This window comes from Apteryx rowi, unplaced genomic scaffold (genome assembly GCF_003343035.1).
Source record: "Apteryx rowi isolate R43461 unplaced genomic scaffold, aptRow1 scaffold_304, whole genome shotgun sequence".
In the NCBI taxonomy this organism is placed as follows: Eukaryota; Metazoa; Chordata; class Aves; order Apterygiformes; family Apterygidae; genus Apteryx; species Apteryx rowi.
Window position 1 is genome coordinate 464,500 of NW_020449464.1, and position 25,462 is coordinate 489,961.

Genomic DNA, 25,462 nt, shown 5'->3' on the forward strand with positions numbered 1-25,462 from the left:
CAAGCAAAAAGAACTAGCATTAACACCAGGCCAGCACAAGCCTCACCGTGGGGATGCCAACAGCAAGACACTGCGCGCCCACAGTTTTTGTTGTCAGTTCTGTCATTAAACACACAGCAGGTGAGATTTGCCTTCACCTGAAGATGTTCGCATTAGGGCAGATGTTGCAAAGCCAAAAAGATTTTTAAAAATGGCTATGTTGGACAAAAGCAATTCTTCAAAATCAKCTTTCCCCATCTCAGGTTATGGCTACTGCGAGATTTTTCCAGACTCGTCTAGCACATCATCACCTACAAAGCCCACATCTGCAAAGAACAATACATTAGATTTYGCTTGCTTAGTTAAGATCAGACACACTTTAATACTGGAAATTAAAAATGTGCAATAGATCTTAAACAACCTCACCACAAAAGCATTAACTTCTGAAAAGGCCTTCTGTTTTGGCTGTGTACCTACGCACACTAAGTAGTAGCTGCTTTTTTGCATTCATGCTGCATGGATTACTAAAAACTAAAAGGCTAGTATATAGCCTTACATCAAAGAAGTAGAATTTGTTTCAAATTGCTGCAATTTATTTCATTATTAAGCTTTTGTGCTTAGTGTTTAGCAACAAAAGCATATTTAGGCTCCAAATTACACACAAAATGTAACTAATTATGTTTTATACGCTATTTCCATTTTAACTCTTAATTTTTTTTATTTTTTTTTGCTTTTTATTACTGCTGTATATGTTATTGGTGTCAGATTAATTTTCCAAAATTCAAAAATCATAGGATTAGTCTTAAAATAAAGTTTTGTCCCTCTCTGAGGTGCTTACTGAACCACACTGCATAGGTTCATCACGGGACCAGAAAAAAAAGCTTCAAGAGCAACTTTTTTTTGAATGTGAATCAATGCAACAAGCAAATCTCAGAATTGTCACCGAAGTGCCATCGCCTCGCACTTCCGACCTACTGATCCTCAGCCTCCRGGATCCACGTTCCAGCCCCATCCAGGATCGCTCGTGAGGATTTCTCACAGTGAACCAAAGAACGAAGCCCACCTTTTCGGAGCTGTGTCGGCGTGAGCAACGCCAGGAAAAYGTACACAGATTTGCATGGCCCCTCCAAAACCGCTTTTCCTCCCCGACCCCCAAGCGGCTGCTACGTGACCAGGAACAAGCTTTTTGCTCAGAGCATGGACGAACACCCGTTCCCACCCCGCTCGCCCCATTCACTGCGTCCTTCCCGCAGAGCTCGAAGCCGACGCGTGTCCGGGGAAGGCTCAGTTTACAGTGCCGGCTTTCGGCAGCACTGGCACGAGCGAGCAGGAGGCAAAGCAGCCGAGCTGCGGCGCGGCAAACAAGAGCACCGTCCCTTCCTTTCGGTCCCGTCCTTTCCACCACGGAGCACTCCAAAGCCTTGCCCTGCCTGGGAAACACCTGCAGCCGCACAGGCTGGCAGGCATAACCCGAGGCTGGAGGACTCGCCACCACTCCTGAGGACGTCAGAAAGCGTCTGGGCGTCCATTTGCCAGCAGCGAACAGTCGGAAACCGTCAGCGAGCAGAGACCTGCCCCCAGACTCGTCCCCGAGCAGATAAGTTCTCCAACGTAGCTACTCGGATGGGCAAACCTCCTTGGTGGCACCCAGGCCATAGCGGGCTTTGAAGGTGCGTGGTGTCAGCGAGGCTTGCATCTGTCCCCAACTGCCTGTCCTCCTCCTCCTCCTCCTCCTCTTCCACCCCTTCCCAAGGGAGCTACTGGTTTGCTGCTGTGGCTCCAACAGGACTTTGGCCAACGTTAGCGCATCGCAGTCAGCATGGACACACGGGGCGTCCCATCTACGCACGGACCATGCCCGAGATGAAAACGGCCCCGGGCAGCCAGAGCTTCCACTATCCCAGATGAGTTATCCCAGAAGCTGAAGCCTTTGAAGTTAGGAAGGCTACAGGTAAGGAGGAGATGTTAAAAGCAACGTGCCCTTAAGCATTAGTCATGCTCAGGTGAATGGCAAAATTCCTGCTTCAGCGCAGTAAGATTTAGCCACACATCTTCGAGTCACAAAGACCTGCCAAAATCTTACATTGCTGTCTGAATCTTCCACAAACTTGTGTGACAAAAATAAATTAGCGGGACCTGTTGGAGGACCATACGCAGATGCCTTTGCTGTCTTCACTGAGCGGTTTGCAGCGGTTGTGGTTAGTTCTTGGCAGGAAGCAATTCGTGTCCCTCTTGGTCGCTCAGCTGGTTTCTCATTTGTATTTGGTAAGTTTTATCTCTGCAGGCAGGGAACAGACGCTGCAAGAGGCAGGCAAGGGAATCGGGAAAGCTGCTCATACCACACTTGTTGTAAGCCGTATAAATAAAATATATAGATTTTGGAGTCAGTCTGTAGCAAGATTAGTGTGCCTTGAAGAACCTCTCTTGCAATCCTATCATTTATAATCTACAAATTTATAATTTAAGTACTTATTTTGTGCCAAATCAATGAGTATTTGAAAATTAATTAACCTCTCTCTGTGTAATTTTATTTCTCTTTACCTAACAGCCAATGTTAGCAGTTTAACAGAAAATAAGATACAACCTCCATATATATATACATATATATATATATATGCACATATTTGCTGTAGAGTACTTCAAAACTGGAAGCTCCAATGACAAATTGCTTTCTAGAAGCCAGGAGAGATGTTCTGAGTGCACTGCAAAGGCTACGCTTTCAGTATCATCATCATCATATCAGCTCAGTTCTTCAGGAGTCAGGTACGGATATGCTTCAGACAAAAAAAGGAGATTCTTGGGAATTGCATTAAACCAGCCCATCCAGGTTGTCCTATAAACTCGTTGTTTCAGAAGGTATTTACTCGCCAAGAGCGGGCAATTTTTTCACACAGACACCGTTTGTAGGACAACCTGAATGGGCTCGTTTAATGCAATTCCAAGTACCTGAAGCGGGACGTGGTTCCTCATGCCGGCACAGAGCCCGGATCGCTCTGCGCAGGAACAACACACGCACCAGGGCAGGAGAGATGCCACGAAGCCTTCAGGTGCTGAAGTCCAACACAAAAGCACAGAACTTTTGGCTCGTCACCTGCCGTCTGCACAGGAAGAGGAACCCTGAGATCCATCAAACGTGCTGCTTCCCACCGGTGATTCCTGCCCAGCCGTCTCCAGCAGGCTCCAAGGCACCAACGCTCTCCAACACCCAGCTACGCGAATGCTCTTGGTTCAACACGACGGGCCCAAAACTCACTGCGCCCCAGGCAAATCTTTTATCTACCCAGAAAGAGATGATTTATTCCATTTCCGGAAAGCTGTGGATTCAAACATTTTTTAGCTTTTCAAATATGTGTTGGAAATGATTCATAAAGCAATAAATGGCCTGTAATGCAATTCTGGTAAACGTGACCCAAGCACCACGCTAGTGTATTGCTAGGTAAGAAACCCTGCCACAATTGCTGAAATCAGAGCTAACTCTTAAAAATGATGATTGACTGTGTCACAGGTGTGATAAATCTAAAAAGCCCAAGGCTGATACTGCTATCCAAGCAGATCGCATTCTGGCTAATAGTTTCTAAATCCACACTTTTATATATTAGAATATTCAGAGAGAAATCCATTAATCTTATCCATTTATCATACTAAATTTTTGCAAGAGCACACACTTTGCCTACCTTCAGACAAAAGACACGGATTCTGTAAGACACAATAACGGAGATCCATATGGTGAGAGATTCAAAATACACAGCATATTTGCCAGTTAAAAGAGAATATGTTGCTCCAGAAGGAAACGCTTCAGAATAAGATTTCCATTGTTATAAGAGAAAAGAATACTGACAGCTGGTGTTTCGCCAAATATCTCATTTGCACTCAATATTAATGCAGCTAATATTATGCAAATAACTCAAGTTTGAAGACATTTTGAAGTTGCATTTATCTTATTCATTTGAAAGAACTAACTAATCTGAATGGTCACAACACGCCATCTGCAGCCTGCTGAATTGCAAAAGAAATGCTAGATATCTAGGCTAAGAAGGGAATCAACAGCCCCTAGCAATGCCTTTGGGCTAGCAGCAAATTCATGCGCATTCTTATTTTTCATTAACGATTTTTTAAAAATCACAGAGAAACCATTAAAGCCAAAGCGGACCTTGCAATTCAACCATGCACAACTACTTCACTAATCCGTCCAGGGCTGGGAACCTCTGCAATGGATTGCTGAATTCTGAAAAGCTCCGTGTGAGCAACCACGCTGCCGCATACCCGCAAGCTGCATCACCGAGCGAACGGCAACCGTTTCCCAACGAGCAGAGTTCACTTGTGTTTATAATAATTCAGCGCGCTGGCAGGCACCCTGCCACAGAGTTTCTAAAAATAATGAAGCGTTAGCAATACAGCGACTACAACCGCCTCCTCTCCCCAACCTTTAGAGGAAGCGTGCAAGATTGTATGGGTGTAAATTGAAGAAGATTCTGTTTCATTTTTCAGCAATAAAATCTAGCTCCACTTTGATGGAATTTGGAGCAAATAAACGTCTTCTGGAAATGAAAACCCATGCTTGAAGCAGATTTCAATTAACTAAGTAGCACATTAGTAACTTAAAATCTTTTACAACACAGGTACCTACAAGACAAATGTATCACTGCTAAAATGCACAAAAACTAAATTTGGTGAGTTTTTCACCACCCAAGATGATACATACAAAACTTAATGGATATAACTCTTAGCTTTAATAATGCTTTATATTTCATTCAGCAACATGAAAATATTTAACTGTGACTTTAAAAAAAAGTTTAAATAATATTGCTATACTATCCCCATAACTTGATATGATCAGCTCTTTGCTTTTACTGGTTAATTTTACTTTTTTTTTTTTTTTAAACTTTACTGTTTTACTACCTCTTTTACTTCACTTTTGACCTTTGCTTACTGGATATGTAGCAAAAATAATTTCAAAAACAGACCAAAGAAGAAAATCTGGTTTGGGGGGTGGAGAGGAGGAGATAGATGAATTCTTTTAAACACTAACTTAAGGTACAACTTAGGCAGTAATGTTCTCCAGGAGGATTATTAGCAGTCTCTAAATTTTTGTTTGGAAGGATTTTCACTGGTTGATGAATACCTTTCTTTTTCATTTTATAGCAGTTAACTTTTTGTAATAAAAGCATCCAAAATATCACACTCCAGAGCTTCACGTTTCTTTGTGACCAGCAGTATGATGAATGCCAAAATTAATGCGGAATAAGTAGGCTCCTGTTGCCTTGCTTAGATTCATTATAAATACTAATACCATATATCTGTTCTTTGATATTAAACACTCCTTAAATGGGAGGGTTAAGAATATAAGCTTAAATAAATAACTGAAGAAAAAGCTAATCAGCACGTACAAACTTACAGCTGAATCTCCCTTCTACTGGAGATAAAAATCCCACTTGTAATAAAGTTTATATCCTCTCATTCTTTTCTAGAACACACAAAATACATCCTGGAAACGSTGGTCCCGGGGAGGTTAATTCTCTGCAACGGAGCTGGAAACGGAGGAGGAAGCTTTTACCAAAGCAACTGAAAAACTGGCCAATTTTACACCAAACTGCACAGTGCGGTACACAACTAATTTGCACGACTGACCTAATAGGAAACAGATTTTCCCGCTGGCCTTCGTTTCCAGGATGCTGCCGATTCATTTCTCAAGGCCTGAGGAATCGGCATCACTCTCCCACTCATATAAGGCATGTTGCTGGCTTTATAGTGTCACAAGATTTAAAGAGAGTGAAGGTGAGATTTCCATTTTTCTTTCTTTTTTTTTTTTTGGGGTGGCTGGGAAACCTGCATGGTCCTACTGTTGATTTTATTGACTTTTTTTCTACACAACTGCTGTCATTGGGGGGCTACCATACCACCCTGTTAAATGAAAAAAAACAGAAAAAAGCACCAGACTTTGGACGAATGTATGCAGTAATAGCTTTTACAAAGTGATTTAGTTCTGAAACTAAGTAAACAGGATAAAATCTGGATTTAGAATAGCTTTTTTGAACTAGAACAGTCATAAAAAGTGTCCATTCTTCATTACTTGACAGCTTTCCTCAAACAGAAAAAACAGCTGAACACTGCAAAAAGCAATTAACACTATGTCTGTTTTATTGTCGGTAATTTTCTGTGGCTACATCCATGCTGAAACCGCTCCGCTTGGCACCTCCAGCGTTAAGACTGTGTCAGCAATTCCATTATAAATTCAGGGCCTTATAAACTCAGCTTTAAAGAGATCACCGTGTACTGAAACTCAGCATACAATTTTTCCATGCAGGAGCAAATGGTTTATTACTGCTATAAAAAAAAAAAAAAAAAAGAGTGATGTTATTTCCAGCCCTTCTATTCAGTGTTTTATTCTGGTTTCTTTACAGAGAAATAGCAAAAGATATGGCTTTCATGGAGAAAAAGTACAACCCTCCAGCAGCGAAGCCTAATAAAACGCAAAACGGCTTCCCAGGGAGCTCTGGAAGCGGGTAGGGACAGAGGGCACTGCTGGTTCCTGACTGTCTGGAAACCTGACTAGAAGAAGCATTTCTTGACTCTGCACGCCGATTTACACAGCGTCGGAGGTGCTTTTGTGCTCCCTCCTCGCAGGGCGAGTGCGCATCCTGCGGCAGGACAGGGGAGCCTGGGCGTGCAAGGAGGCGTGTGCAAGCTCCACAGGGGGCAGATTAAGGAGGGGGTCGGATGATTTCTGAAAAAAGGCAGAAACTGCCTATAAAAGGAAGACCCACAGCGGGCTGTAAACCATGGCAGAGCCCAGAGCAGAAAAGCACGAGGGAGCAGAAGGAGGGAACGCCTGGAGAGGCGCTCACCCAGGCGCGGGTGCGCCGGGAGCAGAGGTCTTTGGATCTTTTCTTTGGAAAGAATTATCTGCCTCTGAAATAATTCTCCCCTTTCTGCTTTAGGAAATCTTTAAAGCCTCATGACTACGCTCCTGGCAGAATGAAGAGCAGCAAATAAACCGTTAACACTTGGGCCTCTCTTGCTTTGCACCGTTTGAACCTCTGCGCTGCACTCAGCAATTGCTTCTGAAGTGGAAGCACAAACCGTCCCGCACAGCTCAGCCGTAAGCGTCATATTCTGAACATCGGGAGAGTGAACGCAGCCAAATCCAGCTTTCTACACAGCTAACTGCCACTGTATGCGGATGGCTGGAGGGACGAGTGGACAGACAGAAGGAACCTCTCCGATGCCAAGTGCGTTGTCGCTCTCCGTGTTGGCGCTTAACGGAGCGAATGCTGGTTCTCACGGAGCTCATCAGCCACAGGAAAACCAGAGAGGCAGATGAACAGCTACGAATGTTCATGAGGAACAGGTTTGTCCCCGTTTTGTCTATTCTTTGGAGCTCCTGGGCACGTGGACTTGGATCAGAAATTATAAGAGAAGCAACTAAACCTCTCTTCCAAATGAAAACCACCACCATCTCCTGTACTTACTGCAAAAATAGCAGAGTGGGGGCCAGCCAAAGATGATGAAAGATGTAAAAAGGAAGTACTGAGTATCGTGTCAAGGACAGGCTGGGGAATGACCAGAGGGGTCAGCAAGAGCAGCAGCACTAAAACTAAAGTTATAATCTCTATCTCGATGCATTGCATTAAGTAGGCTGAAATAAATCATCTCTTGAAATGTTTACTTGAGTGCAGAAAAAGAATCCCTTTTCGTTACATTCAATCTTTAAAGATGTCCAGCAGTTTTTTGTGCGATGATCGGCAATACATAATCCATTTAATTTCTCAATCCCATCTCAGGAAAGACACTTTCTGAATTTGCCTTAGTTTACATCAAAACATTAAAGGCAAAGCTTTCAATGGATTTTATTAGCCTAAATGGATCGGCTTATGTACAAAAGAAAAAACAAAAAATTCAGTCTAAATGAATTTCATATTAACCCAAAACATCTATTGTTTTGCAAATCGCACTGGTGATAATACAGAGCATTTTTAATTCCTCCACTGCCCTTTTTCAGTACCACAAAAGAGCGTGCAGCTAACGAAGCGAGGCACGCAGCACGCACAGACATTGCTGCTTGTCCACGGCGAAGCGCTCAAGGTAGGGCAGGTTACAAGATGCAACTGCCAGCTAAGAGAGTCTTTGCAACCCAACTGGATCAAAAGCATAGCCCCGAGACCCGAAGCACAGGAACAGGGAAAGAAGCGCTATGGTGGGAGCACGGTCTGCAGATGTAGCCAAGGAAGGTTTCTCTGCGAAATCATCAGCTGCACAGAACTGCAAACGAGATTTATTTCATTTTTTATTGCATCTTGCAGCGAAGGTTTAGCTAGCTGAGATAACAGTGGTTCAGATGTTTCCTCCTTGAATATCACTGCAGAGAACGATCTGCAGTTACAAGAGCAGGGACCGCGCGCCGGGGCAGCGGCGAGCCAGGGCAGACGCACAGCGACGCAAAGCGGGCAGCACAGCAGCACTAATGCCGACACCTGCTTCCAGTAACTGTGCAATTAGCAGAAATAGCAGGCGAAACTCTGGCTACAGAATAAACATTCATCTACAAAAGCACGGTATGTGTCTTCCTTTAACCTGGCTTCATTTTTTATTTAAATGTACGATATTTTTTCTTCCAAAGTGTAAAATCGAACAACCACCACTTCCCTCATTTGAGATCCTTTTTTTGCCCTTTTTTTCCATCTCTTAGACGGTCTTGGAGTACGGTGCTTCAAGAGCTTTGGACAAAAACTGGGATAATATTAAAGCCCAACCTCTGTGGCAAGTGAAGCGGCACTGTTGGCTTCCTGCTGGATAACACGCGATGCAGTACGTCACGCTCACATCCCTTCTCTGACAAACCGCTGTCCTTATTTTGATGGTCAGCTGTATGGACTTTCCTGCATGGGAAATTTGTACACATTTCTGAACATAAGTTCCCATATATCTGATATTAATTCAAAGTCCAACTGAGGTAGAAATATTGTAGTAGAGCTTCATTTGTGAGAAAGGCCACTGAAACTGTTGACCTCTTTAAACTTACATTTCTAATTGTAAATAAAGCAGAAATGTGTGACCTTTTCTACAGACAATTAAGCATTAGATATTATTTTAGTAACCCTGTTGAACACCAGGACCAGTAGTCCTCTCTCAGTCGATCAGAAATGTCACTGACAGGGCTTTCTCTTCCATCAAATCCTCAAATAAATGATATCCAATATAATCAGTAAAACAGAGACAACTCACCTCTCCAAGTGGGAGATAGAAGATAACGCAGGGTTTTAAACTGGCCTAACGGTAACACTTTTTCAAGTGGACTGCTATCTCTTCTTTGCCAAGTTTTTCACTTTTAGAATTATACTCTAAATCATAGGAAGACATGAACATAAGAAGGTGCACGTAGGAAGTATTTATGCTCAACAGGCATCAACGAAACTACAAAACACAGTGAGGAGAGGCACAGAACTGAGGGGAGCACTCATCCCCTCTGGAAAAAGCAACCGCGCACTGAAATAAATTGCTGGGATTCTGTATAAGAATTAAGATTTTCCCAATGCGCAACAACTCTGGAGTCAAGCCCTTGGCGGCTGCTCACTACTGATTTTGCAGGACTCCAGTGAACAAGTCCGCTTCCATCTGCGCAGCCTGGTTTACAGGAGCTGGCTCTGCTCTAGACGGCCAGCATTATTCCCGACCAAACCCAAAGCCTGCAGGGACACCCGGCCCACGGCAGGCAGCAGCCTCGGGGGACGCCCTCCCACTGAACGACGCGCTCGCATCCCACTCCCCGCCAGGATCCGGAGCGGCAACGGGACGTCTGGAACGGCCCCAACCACGGGGGGACCTGGGATGCTGCGGCTGGTGGAGCCACAGCCCTTCCCAGCACCGTAATCCCCTCCGGAGCTGCGAGTGCCGGCCGGACAAGGCCCCTCCGTGGTGCCCGCGTGGAGCATCCGGGCGCTCTGCAACCCGGGATCGCACCCCACTGCGACTGCTGGACCGGGCTCATCCGAAACGGCCCCAATTCCAACTGCTATCTCATAAGCATGATTACACTCTCTATACTTTCGTAACAAAATTTATTCCAAAATTGTGTCTAAGGCAGGCAGGCAAATAAAAGCTGAGTTGTAAGAAACGTAGAACGACAGAGGTCTAGCGCTGTCATTTCTGTTTAGCAGCTAAATACAATCCAACACTACTACAATATTTTGTCAGGGCACTTTGTGGTTTTTGTCACAACAAAGACGCCATTGTCAGCTCTCTAAACAGTTGTCCAATACATGGGATTTTTGAAGTGTGGTTCCCACACATACAGATTTGCACTCCCAGATCTCGAATTATAAACAATGTAAGTAGTTGTTATATGCCACAGTAGATATACACACTTAGCAGCAGCCGATTGCATTACGTAGAAAATATCAGAGCAGTCAAAAGAATTTGTAACAAGGCTTCCAAATAAAAATGTTCGCAGATTGGGCGCAAGCTCTTATTTTACTTAATATTTTATAATAACTTGTAATGAAATACATCCTGCTTGCCCCAAAACACTTCTGCCTAAAACAGAAGATATTCGAAAGGTCATAAACACTTGGTAGCAGCAGGACTGCAGACGCCCGCATGAATGTTTTCACTCCAGATAAATAAGGCTGTAGCAGCTGCTGCGTACGGCCCCAGGCCCATGCCCTATATCAATCAAATACACGCAAACGAGCTGAACTGGAAGAGTCTAGAATTTTTTTTTTTTTTAAACCCTAACAACTTTAAAACACGGTAACTTTTCCCTCCAGCTTAATAGATCAAATATTTCGGCACACCCTTCCTCAGCATCATAGGTCCTCCAGCAAAAACGTCTACAGGGTAGATTAAAAATGACACCTCAGTGAAGAGGTGTTTTATAAGCAGATTAAAGAAAGCATGATTTTCATCAGACTCTTTTTATTGCCTACACTTCCTATGGCAACTGGCCTGGCCAATCACCTCTATCCAGGACATTTCTGGGGTCAATAAAAATACAAGAAAACCGTATTAGAACAGTAGAAAGAAGTTTCATGTTTCAATTAAACTTCCATTTTGGAAACTTTCTGCACTAAAGAGTCTAAGCCCCATCTGGACCGAGTGCCGCTGTGACCGCCATGCTTCACGGCTGGCTAAATCGATTTCCCATGGCAAGTAAAACTAAGGGTATGTAGGAACAAATTTCATAATTCTCGGCTGGAAATACTGAAGTATGCCCTTGGTATGCGACTCACGGCTACAGCGAGGATCAAAGCAGCGATCCTGGGGGGTTTATATTCTGTGGAAGAGAGAACTGCTGCAGAGACCCAGGGTGAAGATGCCCATCTCCGCGGGCTGCACAAATCCGTAAACCTCTAGCACCGGCCTCGAGGTCCGACCTACTGCAGCTACCTATATAATTGCTTACGGTGGCTCTCCAGGCAGCTGTTATTGGAAAGGAACAAGGGATAATAAATAGAAAATAGAAATTCAGACACGGAATGCGGTAATGCGGGTAAATACGAGCTGTGAAGACTGCACAGAAGTTTGAATGGTGTCTAAGGAATCCCATCAACCGAGTGTGCAGACTGAATGAGACCGGCACAAACGAAACTCCAGACCTAACGCTGTGCTTTGGGAAAACTACATTTGGAGTCAGACCTCACAGTTGGCTTTTCTCTCATCGAATTCTAGATTCAAATACCCTTAATATCGTGAAGTAACTCTATATTCCGGATTAAGACGAGCTCAGCCAAAAATTACATGCAGAAGAAAATAAAAATAACGGAAAAGAGAAAGGAAAGCAGAACTCTTCTTCATGAGGATGAGATAAAATAGTAGAACACTTAACATATTGTGCTATATACACGAAACTTAAATGAAGAGAAAAGATCAGTAAGGTTTCTGCATTCCAGATTTTCCAGCTGAAGTGTTCCCAGGCTGACGGTAAAGACACTACACACCACCAGCTAAGCAAAACCGCTAGCTAGTAGAGATGAAAGGAAGCTTGTATTTCTCTGGCAGGAACACATGCTGTACAGACTTTGTTTTGATTTTTTTTTTTTTCCTTTTTTAACTAAAAGCTTAAGGACATTTTGTGAGTTCCTACTCGCACCATCTTCAGAAGGGCTAAAAAGACGGCAAGGCGATAAGCTTTTTGCTGGGAAAGCTGCAGAGTCATCCCCCGGCCTTGCCACGGCGAGCAGCCGCCCAGCCGGGCTACATCGCGCTGCAGGAAGGTGCGAGAGAAGGCGAACGAACGCCCGAGCGGCGGAGGCCCAGACCTGCCCTCAGGAGCTGCTCGCACAGCTGGAGGCAGCACCCGCTAGTCTATATACAGCAGCGCGGAGCCTGGAAACCCAAGCGGGCAGTGTTAAATTGCACAGTAAAGCAGCTCAGGCAAACGGCTGCTCTAAACCCTTAAGTTTTATCCCTCGTTTAGTCTTTTCAAAAGTGGTTTAAAAACATAAAACTCCAATCCTCTCCCATTATAAGCAAGAAGAACTAGAAGACGAATTTTGTCATCTTAATGCAAAAGCAGAGCAAATACAAATGACAGGACAGTTTACTAACTTGTGCCAAACTACTTGTACAGTTGTTTGATCGGGACTTGGGGCACACAGAAAACATGTGACAAGTTTGTAATCTACAGAGGTCAAAAGCAAAAACTTTTTTTTTTTTTTTTTTTGGTAAGAAAGAAATTTTTCTAACTTTGTGGTACCTTAAAAACAAAGTCAGTATCTCCACCGGAACCACCATACAATTTCTATAGTCTTAGCTGCTAGTGCATTACAATACACACTTTAAATTGTGCAGAGGCACACACATGTGTACATGATACTTAGAAGGTATCGAAGTATTTGCTTTTAAAAGCAAAATTCCTCACGCAACAAGTTCTTGCCAAGCTAAAAAATTAGCAAGCCTATTTAGCTTGACATTTGGTTGCTCCGATTTTTAAAAATCTTTTCAGCTGATGTAACGCTGAATTAAGTAACACATGAGACATTAGGATCTCAAAATATTACACTGGATGTAATCATAACTGCGAGCACAGTTATTTTAGATCCGAAACAGAGATGATTTGTGGCCTGTTCCAGAGAAATGCAGAACATTCGAGCACTAAGGACGGCAGCTTCGGCTGCTGAGGTTTAGAAGCCTTTGTATGGAAGTTCTGCATGTTAGCAGCACAGAGGAACGAGCGCGCTCGGCATCGTACTCACCGCGGTGCCGGCTGTGGCGGGAGCAGCGGTGCCCCGACCCTCCGCCCCGGCAGCCTGGTTCTGCTCTTCCGGACCGCGGGTCACGAGGATTCGGAAGTGCTGCTGCCTCGTGTTCTGGTCTGGTCTGATTTTAAACAAGCATCCCTGCCCTTGAGGAATCCTCTCTACCGAATTGCTTCTGGACATTTCTGGCCCGTTCCTGCCACTTCCGCGCAGTTCTGAATCCACCCCGTCATCCGTGGGGCTAACCCGTTCCGGTCGTGGCTGGACRGGGTAGGAAGTGCTCCTTTCGAGCCGTATCCGCGGATACCTGACCAATCGGTCCCCTTTTGTGCCGGTAAAGCCAAAGTTATATTCGCCCCCGGTCCCCGTTCCGCTCGCCTGCGGTTGCTGCAGCTGAAGAACAAAGAACTTCTTTCCTGAATTCGCTGACATATCCGGCACGTGCTGCAGAGACCAGCGCCGGGGCTCGGGCCTGGGAGCGTTGTTTTGAGCCTCAGAGCCGAAGGGTAACAGAGTCACCTGGGGCATCTCCGCACTCGAAGCACGGTGCTGAATCCTCACACCGCTTATGTTTAGACCTGAAGATGCTTCGTTCGCCTCATCTTCTTGGGCGGCAGATGAAGCATGGTCACTCTGGTTGCTGGAAGGAATAGTACAAAATATCCTGTGATTACAGCAAACGGTCCCGTTGATCTGCTGCCCTAGCTCTTCCGCCAGCCTGGGTGGAGAGTTTCCAGGAGTCACCTCTGGGCTGCTGGGAGAAGAGGAACGGTTTTCAACAGGGGACGCGTAATGCTCCCGAAACTCTGAGAATTTACATGGAAGCGTCTCCTCAGGAGATCCCGGGGTTCCACACTCATCGACACAGCCGTTCACGGCTTTGCGCTGGAGAGAGATCTGCATAGACGAGCTTCTCGTTGGACGCACATCAATGCTGTTCAGCAGCTGGGGAATAAACATGGATGTACTCCTTTTCAAGGAGCTCACTTCTTGCAAGTCGCCACCGCCACCACCACCATAATCCGCTCCGTGTCGGGAAAAAGCGTGAGGACTGCTTCTTCTTGGCAAAGTGTGGAATGCCATGAAAAAGTCATCTTCTCTCTCCCGGTCGAGGATCTCCGATTCAGGGGCCGTGTTGCTTCGCCCAGAGCCAAAATGAAACCGCAGCCGATGGGCCATGGTTTTGCAGGGAGAAGAAAAGGAGAGGGAGAACAGCAACAACTCAGGCACTGCCAGAAGTTAAAAACCAAAGGCATAAACTCCAAGAAAAAGTGTCCCATCTGCCAAACTGTTAGCAGTGCAGCACTGATAGCGACAGATAGCAGAAATAGCCCAAGTGGCAAGCAGCATTCCAGGCATGATTGGATAAGAGCAATCAGCGCTCCTACACACTGTGACAGAGGGTAGGATGGCGGGTGTCACGTGGCCTGGTTCCCCCTCTCCCAAGTGAGCTGGTGGGGGTTGTGTGTGTGTGGTTTTTTTTTTAATGCCAGCAAGAGCCTGAAACAGCACCTTCCCAGCTGCTCCTTTTCCATCAGGGAGGAGCGGCCCCAGCGGGAGAGCTCTCGCAGCTGACTAAGGCGGYGAGCACACTCGGCACCGCTATAAATCTAAACCGCATCAGAGCCACCAGGCACGCTCGCGTAAAGCACTCGCGCACAAAGTTAACCACGGCAAAAACGCTCCGGGTTAGTGTGAAAAGTTCAAGTCAAATCCACATGCAAATGAGAAGAATTATTCCAAGCTTAACGTTTTGGTGTGTGTTACAGCACGAGGCTACCATGGCAGAACATGAATAAATATAGCACGGCTACGCTTTTAATTTTTAACCGTGCTCATAACACGCTTCAACAACAAACTTCTTGCCTTTTAAAAAGCCCCAACTTTCACATTGTCCCTGCGAATGCAGTATAACCTACGCCACGCAGTCCTTTCCAAAAATGAAAAATTACAAGCAGCAAAGCAACCTTACATATGGCAAAGATTTCTCACAGAATAAAAACGGCAGAAATGTGCAAGATGGCAGAAGACAAAGTTTCTTTTTCAGTTTTACCAGGCAGTAAAGACGAGTGAAAACCGGAGACGGGTGTTGCATGTCGTTTTGCACTGATTTGTCTTAAACACCGTACAGAAACTCTGCCCAAAGCTGGCCAGCTTCCAGTGAGAAAGTTAGCAATATTACCACGGCGCCTGCCAGCACGGAGCGCAGCTACGCTCTCTGCGAGCCAGGAGACCTCAGAGGAACAGACGGACAGACAGGATACACCAAAATGCAAAACAAACACCCTAAATCAGGTCCGCTACAACGCAGAAAGCACACGATCTACGGATACTCACATTTGAAGTGTGTGCTCACCATAAAATGCTTGCTAGCACAGACCAGAAAAGAACATCTGTTTAGCAAAACACGTATCTATGAAAAGAGACGGGGTGGCTTCAATCCACCACATGGACATTCGCTCTTTTGGGAGCTCAGAGCCGCAAGTTTTGCCAGCAGCTCTGAAACCCTGTGGGGTCGATGCTCTATCTCGACATTCAGACCTCCGTGTGCGAGCAGCTTGTTTTCAAAAGGCACAAAACGACCAATCACGAGAGAAATGGAAGCTGCCTGAAGCGATGCAACTGCCAAGAGAGAGCACAATCCCCTATTGTTTGGTGCGGGGTACGAGCCAACGAGGAGAAGACACGAACTGCTTCTGCACAGCAACACTGCTCTGCATTGCCTTGGGCGAGCACAGGTGTTAACATTATTTTATCTAATCTTCTAAATAAAACATGTTATCCAAGGAAACTGTCTCTTTGCACTGACGATTGAGCTTGCATCCAATACTCTCCATTTTGACCGGGGGAGAGAAAGGAGGGGAAAGGACGTACTGCAAACTCGGGAAGTGCTCTGATAATTTAGGGACATAAGGAAGAAACAAAAACAGAGTTGTTCTTGGTGTAAAAACCATGCAAGTATTGACAATAAGTATTTCACTGTAAAGTCAAAGCTATCGATTAAATGCCTCCTCATTCTATAAACACAGCATGTTGGCCCCGGTATACATCAAATCATAAATTATTCTCAGTTCACTGATGGAAATTTGCTACTTGAGAAACCTGAATGTACTTCTTTGTCAACAGCTCAAAGACCCTCCAAAGACAGGGTGGTAGATCCTAAGCGGGGTCACAGCTGTCAGAGCGGGGTGACAAGCCCAAGGGAAGGTGATCTGCAGAGCTGGGATCACAAGAACCACCAGAAAAGGGTTCAGCCATGAAGGAGGACTGACACCGCCAGCGTAAGGCCAGTACCACGTATGGAAACGTAAAGGTCTTCAGCAGTATAACTGAAACGAGCACAAAAGCTGTCATTTCTCAGCTGCCACTGCATAGCAACACTGGCATGTTTTTCTGGACTGTCACCGCTTCAGTGCCACGTTCGGATCTCCCTGTGCATGCCACTGCCCTCTGCAGGCTGGAACAAACCTCCTCCACCAGCTCCTGACCTGCCTCCTGCTGACCACCGTCCTGCAGAGAGGACCAGGTATTTTTCACAGGCAGGCGCGCGGGAGCTGAACACCCTCCAAGCCAACACAAGCCTGCGCCACCCATCTTCCAGGACGCGTGCAAGCCACACCGCAACCCCAGCACAGCCCCGAGCCCAGGCTTGGGCGTTCTGCCTCTCGGCCACGGCACGGGATTTCTGCCCAGCATTTGCTCGCCCCAGCCGGCAACGCAGCGTACCTTACAGCAAGGAGGAACCCATCTCCTGGGGTTCAGGAGGTACAGGACTGCGCTGACAGTGCGAAGGGTCAGTGCCTGGCGGTAATATGCTGACAGGCCACTCTGCTTGCACGCTGTCACAGATTTACCAGTTTACTGCCCCCTAAACCAAGGCTCCTAAGACACCATCTGTTGGCTATGAGTCCTTTTTTAGTAGGACACTACAGCTTGCAAGCTTTCCTCTGCTCTACATTTAACAGAAAGACAGAGGAAAACAATATATGTTTAAAAGATAGATATTTCCATACTACTGTTTTTGTTTTTTAATAAAAGGATCTTCAATACACTGATGCTCGTTTTCACAAGGCAAGTAAGTCTGGTAGAGGATGTACTGCACCCAACTGAAAACTGAATCCCTTATCTCAAACACAGGAGCGGAACTAGAATTTTCAGAAGAGAAAATGGAAAAAAGTCATTCACCCAGTGTACCATTGCCGTAATATATTTAACCTACTCTCTTCGGAATGATGGCATCACTTACTTCATGTACGTCTGCGTGAAAACCTATCTGTGTAATCGTACTAAAAGCAACAAGCAGTAAGATTTGGAAAGACTTCTCTAGAGTCCCTACAGCACCAGAAAAATTTCACCTATCATGCCTGCATCTGCAGTACTACGTGCAGCTCTGGTTACCACATCCCAAAAAAAGGATGCAGAAGTATTACAAGTACAGGAGAGAAAACAGAAGTGATCAGGGGATGAAGCAGGTGCTTTATAAGTAACCAAAAGTCTGAGACTCTTTATCAGTTGATCAATTTTGGTGACAAGCATGTGGCACTTTTGTGTTAATTCTTTAATGTTCTGACTATTAGTCTGTAAATAAATGTTTTTTATGCTTCATTCTACATTCCTTAGCATACTTATTCATAAAACAGACACAAAAACATACCTTTAACATATGCTATGTTTTCATCAGCTCTGTTACACTGAGCCTCACGATTTGTAAAACACACTCAAGGCAAGCACTCACCAATCTGTTTTCATCGAACACTTCAAACAGGAGACGATGATTGGTTGGGTTTACCTACGAGAAAATTCAAGCAGATAATGTCACTCTGGGTTCATGAGCTTTCTGATGACAGTATACAAGCACCAGGCCACACAGCGACTAAGCCAGGGCAAACAGAACAGGACTGACAGGTTCTGTGCAAACCTTTAGTTTTACTTTAACCGGAGCACTGTAACACCTTATTTCTAAAACACCCTGCAGCTAGAAATACACTAGCAGTCAACATTAAAAGCTGGTATTTCCCGAGTCAGCACACCACGGCGACTGCCCTTCTCCCAAGCAGCACAGATACTGTGGTTGCTGCACACCACGAGCCGAAATCGGCACAAGGCTGGCACGGATCTGGAGAGAAGGGCCCTGGGCAACGCCAGGGCCGCTGCGGCATGACCCTGCTACCTGCTGCATCAGGCAGCACTTGCAAGGGGCTCTGCCGCCCGAGCACCCAACAAACCCACCTCCGCACCCGGAAAGGCGGCCACGAGAAGCAGCCAGCTTCGTAGTGGTGGACGCAAGGGTCCCAGACCGGACGCACTACGGGAGCTCCTGGATTTTTTGGCTTTACAGCTGCAAAGCTCAACCAAAACGCAGTGCGAATTTCACAGCCATCTGTATTTCGGGCTGTCCGTCTGCCGCTGCTTCTGGCCCGTTTATCACACATGGCTTTGCAAACCCCAGTGGAAGTGAGCAAACCTGCTCTACTCGCTTTCAGCAAACTTCTCAAGCACCGGCAAAGAACAAATACACCGCCGGGAAACAATTAAATCTGAAGTATACTCAGGCAGAAAGACTGCTGCCATTTAAAGGGGGAAAACGTGACTACCGGTAGGAAGACAAAGCAGTCACTTTTAAACGAGGAAAAAAGGCGGGTGGCGCCTCTGCGGCGAGAGCGGCCGCAGCGCGACGCCGCGCCGGTGCCGCAGCCGCCTCCGCGCCGAGCTCTGCGAGCACCAGCGCCCGGGGCGACGGGAACGGAAACCCCAGCGAAGGACAAGGTGGGTTCAGCGCCACGACACCCCCTGGGGACTCTGCCTGGCTTCCAGAAACAGGCTACCTCCGTACTTTCTCCTCAGAGTCTATTATAAAAATCAAAATATTTAATTGGATAAAGATGATTTTAGAGATTTAAGTTCATATTAACTAGCTGCGAGACCTTTAAAAGCTACTCTGTACATGCTTAAAAATAAAAACTCTATTTAAAACTCCCAAAACTGTGTATTAACAAATATATTTTTGTGGGAACTATTTAAATTATCGTACTATCCAGATAGGCAACTGCTAAAACTCTATAAACAAAGTTCAACAGGATACTGCCTGTAACACTCTACAATGACAAAGTCTGTTCTCGAGCAGCTGTTTAAGATTAGGTAAAATTTCAGCAGTTTTAAAATTTAACCTCTCTAGTGAAAGCTACAGCTGGACAGTTATTAAGTCATTCTTCCTCGGAAAAATATTTCYGCCAACTAAAGAACAAAGTCGTTTTTGCCCTATTCATTTACAGGCCACAAATCTATTAGGCTGGTTTTGATCATTACTATTTTAATCCATCCTTTTCCATTTTCAGCTACTTAAAGCTACTTTTTCTGATGAAACGTCACCTACTATTTAAAACTGTGTATCATTTGGTTTTAGGTGAATTTTTTCCATTTTTATTTTAAACAAAATTTAGAAAAATAAAAATTAACTACAAGAAAAAGACATACTTTGATTTTATTTGGCAAGTAAGATAAAGGCCATGCAAAATTACCTCTTCAATCTTCCTTCCCTACATTTGTATTACTTTTTTTTCATGATAAGTTAAATTTCACAATGTTTGCAAATATTTCTTATTATTTGCCATTACATTAGCAGTTCAAAACCACAGCAAACATGCTCTGCTAAAAATACACGTTCCAGTAAAAAGAATTTTTTATTCTTCAACTGAATTAAGTCAAAACATACACTAAAATCTCACCAAATTGTGCAACAACCCATTTCCATATTAACCCTACTGCAATTTCTACTTAGTGTTCGATCACCACAGACGGAGTTGAGGGGCAATTACAGAGACAAGTGCATTTGTTATAAAAACATACCAACACAAAATAAGAAAATAAACTTCTTCCCAATCATATGAAATACAGTACGATTAATTGTACATATCATAATAATGATTCATTGAATATAAAGGGAAACTTACTCTAAAATAAAATTCTTCATTCCATTTTGGATTCAGTGTCTGTAAAAAGAAAGTAGCATTTTTACATATTAAAATCTCTTCAGGCTTGCCTATCTGCAATCACCAAAACGCGCGTGCACATTGTTAAAAAAATTCCTAAAGGAGAAAAAAGCATTTCATAACAACAAATAGAAATACTGTCATCGAATGATTTAGAACTTCTCTATTGAGCAAACCAAGTGTGGGAGGGTATTTGAGTCAGATGATGCTAAAATAGATGCTAAGTATAAATAGGGTTCTATGAGTAAAAGGCAAATCACTGAGAACCTATAGAAATAACAAAACCCGAAAATATTTCATTCTCTATGTTCATTTACACCAAGACTATATACATATATACACTCACACATATTTTAAACACAAAGTCAACTTTAGGACTACAAAGATAAAAACAGATTTGTAATGTAAATTAAAAAAATAAAAAAAGGTTCCTTTTAGGTACTATATTTTTTCCAACCTCCCAGAAGTCTATGGAGCATCACAGTTTTGTTTTACTAGTCAGAATAAAATATGCATTGAATAAAATAGCATTTATTTAGCAAACTGAAGGGCACTCAAGCATAAAACCAAAAATAAGAAAGAAAGATTAGATAAGAAAGAGTAGCGCTACAAGCATTAATAATCTGTGCAAATCCAATTTCGATAAATAGTTTGAAAAAAGCTTATGATCCGCCCAATAGTTTTGTTTTCCAGTGCAGTCATTCCTCCTTCCTCCCACCTGGGCAGGGATTTCCCGGAAGGGCTGCGGGAGAGACTGGCTCTGCCCCAGCACAGCTCCCTTCCCGCGGCCGAGCGGAGTGCTGCCCGGCTCCGGCTCCAGGACAGGGCCAGTGGCCGAGCCCCGGGCGGCCGGACACGCGCTCCCACCTCCGCTCTCCTGCCGCCCTTCCCCTTTGGCTGGCGGCATTTCAACTGCGCGCATCTCTAGCGAGTTATCGACCACAGGAAACGCTGAGATTTGAAGACTCTGCTCTACATACTCAGAGAGGAAGAGGAGGAGAAAAGGAAATAATTCTGCAAAAAGAGATTAAAAAAAAATCCCAAACCCTTAACCTATATAAACAGCGATGCAGGTGGTTAAGACTTGTAATCTCAGAAAAATGTACCTGTTGATTAGGGGGGCTGACACCACTTTCAGTTTTTTTGATATAAGAAGCAAACATGCATTTACTGACACAATGAAGCAGTAAAGAAAAAAATGTTACTGTTTAAGTACTTCTGTTCATTAAACACGGCTCTTCTCAGCAAGAGACACCTTCCATGTAATTTATCAAACACGGTCTTGCACTAAATTTGATGGCACTCCTGCCCATCAATAATGCATTAATTTTGAATGCTGCTTGAACAAAATCACTAATTTCAGGAAATACTTGATCTATTAGGCAGCACAGTTTTGGTAAAGGCACCAAGAATCTGGCAACTGGCAGCAGCTTCTTCCACCTTTACAGATCCAACAACTGGTGGATCAAGTCAGAAAGTACAAACACCAGAATCCCAGCAAAGGAGAAACACTTGTGAAGAAAGACTCCAGAAATAAATGGATGAATAACCACTTCATAAAGGATGTCAGCAGAGAAACAACAACAAAAAAGACCCATCAGCAAAAGAGCTACATCCTAAAAAGGGCAAGTAGCRTAGAGATAAAGAACTGCCAAGAGTCAAGCTGAGTTAGATCTTCACAGGATATCAAAACAAACACAAAGAAGGTTTTCAACCATATAAATAAAAAGAGACCAAGGAAAGAAGCGGCGCTACTAAGCAATGAGGCTCACACAGGAGAAAAAACATCTTTAGGTACGGAAACTTATGTTTGACATTACAATAAAGGCAGAATAGCTAATTGGAATCAGTATGCAGATAGACGTTATTCCAACTAAAGGAGAAGGGAAATATTAAGAGCTTAGAGCAGTCAATTTGAGGAAACTAGATAACTTTTGAAAGAATTGACACATCAAATCGCAGGCTTAGTAGCAGGAATTAAAAAAAAAAAAAAAAAAAAAAGCCTGCTGAGGTCCCTCTGAACAGCGGCACAACCACGTGGTGCATCGATCGCTCCTCCCAGCTCTGCACCATCTGGGAACCTGCTGGGAGCGCGTTCATTCCCCTCATCCAGGTCATTAATGAAGATAAGCAGTGTTGGCCCCGGTATTCCTGCGATGGATTTTCCGAACCCCCTTTCCCCATTGCAAGGGATCATTTTCTCCCAATGTTAAAGTCACCTACTTCTCACCTTGTACTAACAACTTTACATCCTTCATTACTCCTTGAGTATAAAAGGATCTTTCAATTTTTTAATTTCTTTCACAGTCTCTATCAGGGAAAAGGGAATGAAACAGTAAGTTCCCAAACCAGGGAGACAGACAGGAGCATAATCAGGGATCTCATGGAAGAGCTGGAATGAAAGAGGAATGGAAGAAAGTAGATGTCCCTGCCCAAAACTTACAGAGACAGAAAAGCATGTGTCCTAGACATGCTCTAGATAATATTTCCAAGTATGAAATGAAAATTCAAATAAAACCAGAGAAAACACAGGTCTCACCAGTGATCTGTCAGGTACAAATGACTGGATTAAATTAAAATTTAGATTAAATTTTAAAAGTTATTTCAAGATTAGGTCTAGTACACAGAAATTAACATTAACGAATTAGGAATTAGACTAGGAATCAGGAACTAATTAGGAATCAGACTAGGTCTAGATGCATTAAAAGCTCACGCCCCAAGCCTTCAAGGAACAGGCAGAGAAAGGCAAGCAGAAAGACTTGAACTATCTCACACTGAAATTCTGGTTACAAATGAAAGGCGGAAGACGAGAATCTCCCATCTCGGGCATCTGCCAGGTAACAGAAGCTACCACACTATTTTAAGATAATAAATAAGCATTCCCAATGTCAGCAGGGTCTCCCTGCTCAAATGCCTCAGGCTCCACTGAGCTCTCTGCAGACAAAATGAGTTGCTCATTTGGCCATGGGGCAGGTAATCCAAATTACTTTTTTATAAAAGAAGAAACCTTCACCTCCCCTCATTTCATTCTTTTCGTCCACCCTGTACTATGTGAGGAAGATTTATCAGCACACAGGCACAGGGGCACTCGTATAACTTTTACCTTCTCATGAACACTGCTGTTCCGCAATAAAACCACCACCAAGTCGATCTCCCACTTCGGCAAGGACGCGTTAATTCAACCACACCAGCATCACAACAGCCAGGGACCACAGAACAGCCAGGAAATGACCACGCAGCCGAAGCCCTTTCCATGAATATGATTGCAAGAAGAACAGGAGTTCATTCCATGCAACTCTATCCCAGAAAATGGGACGACAAGCAGCACACTCCCCACAGAAAGGAAGTATGCATATCGTCAGAGAACCTCCCACGTACTTGCATGGAATTGGTGATAAATCTTGCAACTATTCAGGGAAACAAAAATGCCACAGTCCATGTTGTAACTATAGCAACAAAGTAGGTACTGCTTTTCAGAGGAGACAACATTTTTCTCAAATTTCAGTGTCTAAAACTTTACATAAAACTAAGTTAAATGGCCTATACGGAATGTATTTTAAAGGAGACAATAAATGTAGAAATGCTACTACGAATCACAAAAGGGCCCATATGCTTTAACACCTGAGATGTTTAAACACAAAAACTTCAAAAAAATTACTTCTGCTTTCCAGTACTGAAACCCTTATGGCCTGGGTCCTGCATGAAGTTCCACTGGAAGCTTTCGTGATGGTCCCGGATTTGACATCAATTTTCTCATAAATGACAGTTAGTGCTCTGATTTTAAAATAGCATCTTTCTATTTTGTGTTCCAAATAAAAAAAATTCCCCCTATTCTGTTTTGCAAAATTGCTTTTTAAAGAAAGTTTAGCTTTGGTTCTAATTACAAATTAAAAGATTTTCAGTGCATTTTCAGGCTTTTCTTACAGTATATCTTTTGTTATTCTGCTCCCTATTTTAAATGCCCATATTAGGGAAATGCTTTGAAAACAGAAAATTTTGAAAAGGATCATTTTAAAGAACAACCACTTTGCTAAAAGGCAAATAAATGCTAATTAAAACAAAGTTTCTTAGTTCCTCATTTCAGATATGTCTTTCATTAAAATATAGCTCTGATAAGAAACAGTGAATGATGTACACAATATTCAACATGCCAAACTTTTGGGAATAATATGTAGCATGTGAGGGGAGGGGGGTTAGTTTGCTCATTTTACTGTCAACAGATCATGCACCCTACAGATACATGCACTTATCTTAGCACGGTTTGAAAAAAGAATGCATTATTCAGTTTCTATACCTTTACACAACAATTTATTTAAGTGTTATACTACTTTATAGAAGCACATTCCAATAGTCTCAGTGTTTCCAAAACAAGGAAATAAAAATATACACGTACCTTTTTAATAGTTTTTGTCTGCACCAGAGCAAGTTCTCTATTCTCATCTGCTACATACAAAGAAAGTTTCACATAGGGATCACTGCAAAAGAAGATGTCACATTTAATGGGAATATAATTTCACAGCCACATATAATTTCGATATAAATTTGTCATTTAATGTGGATAAAATAGTAATAGCTCTAAACACTTTTGGTAAAAATATTTTTACTGAAACAAAGTGACTGTAATAAATTATTAAAACATTTAAAATATATGTCTGAATATGCTCAATTAGATACTGACCATAGCATTACGGATAATTTAACTTGCTGCTTTCTCCCATCACTGGGAAGAAGCTGCCCACGACTCCCATTCGCTTGCATGCACGAAGCAGAGTCCAACTGAGCCATGGGTCAAGGGAGAGCCTGAGCTGTGAGTTTTGGAAGAGGGTCGCTGTAAACACCCAGGGATGACAGGAAGGGAACGGAAGGTGTCTTTATTGAGGAAGTGGTTCTAACCTCACTGAACCAGAAAACCAAGCTGCGCTGGTCCGAGGGGCAAACGTGGAAGGGGGTTGGGGGATTCGGTGGGGGTGCGCCCAGCAGGCTCCCGTTTGCAGCTCTGCCCCCCAGCACACTAACCCTGCTCCAGCTTTTTAGCCTTTCCTATGGCCACGCTGATCACAGAGGGATCATCAAGGTTGGCACAAATACCTCCACCTCCAGTCAAATCCAATTTCCAAGGTCGATGAAGTGAGTGAATATCAAATCTGCAGCCAAAGGGTATTACCACCTCTACCTCAATCTCTATGGAGCAGTAAGCAGAACCACTAGAGCTAATCTCCATTAGATTTTATCCACACGCAGGGAAAATCTCATCCAAAGTGCCAGAACCAGCTAACATAGATGAATTAGGCCTCAGATCTT

The 25,462-nt window shown here is 43.8% G+C and overlaps 1 protein-coding gene across 2 annotated transcripts in view; it reads right to left on the reverse strand.

The window, feature by feature from the left end:
* NEDD4L (neural precursor cell expressed, developmentally down-regulated 4-like, E3 ubiquitin protein ligase) overlaps window positions 1–25,462 on the reverse strand; it is a 160,811-nt gene that overhangs the window by 94,163 nt on the left and 41,186 nt on the right. For both annotated transcript variants that reach the window (XM_026070140.1, XM_026070141.1), the window contains exons 2-4: window positions 24,555–24,636; window positions 20,123–20,161; window positions 17,908–17,961 (exon numbers count right to left, since the gene is read on the reverse strand). The gene's annotated coding sequence lies outside the window, so the exon portion shown is untranslated. The remainder of the gene's footprint in view (window positions 1–17,907; window positions 17,962–20,122; window positions 20,162–24,554; window positions 24,637–25,462) is intronic.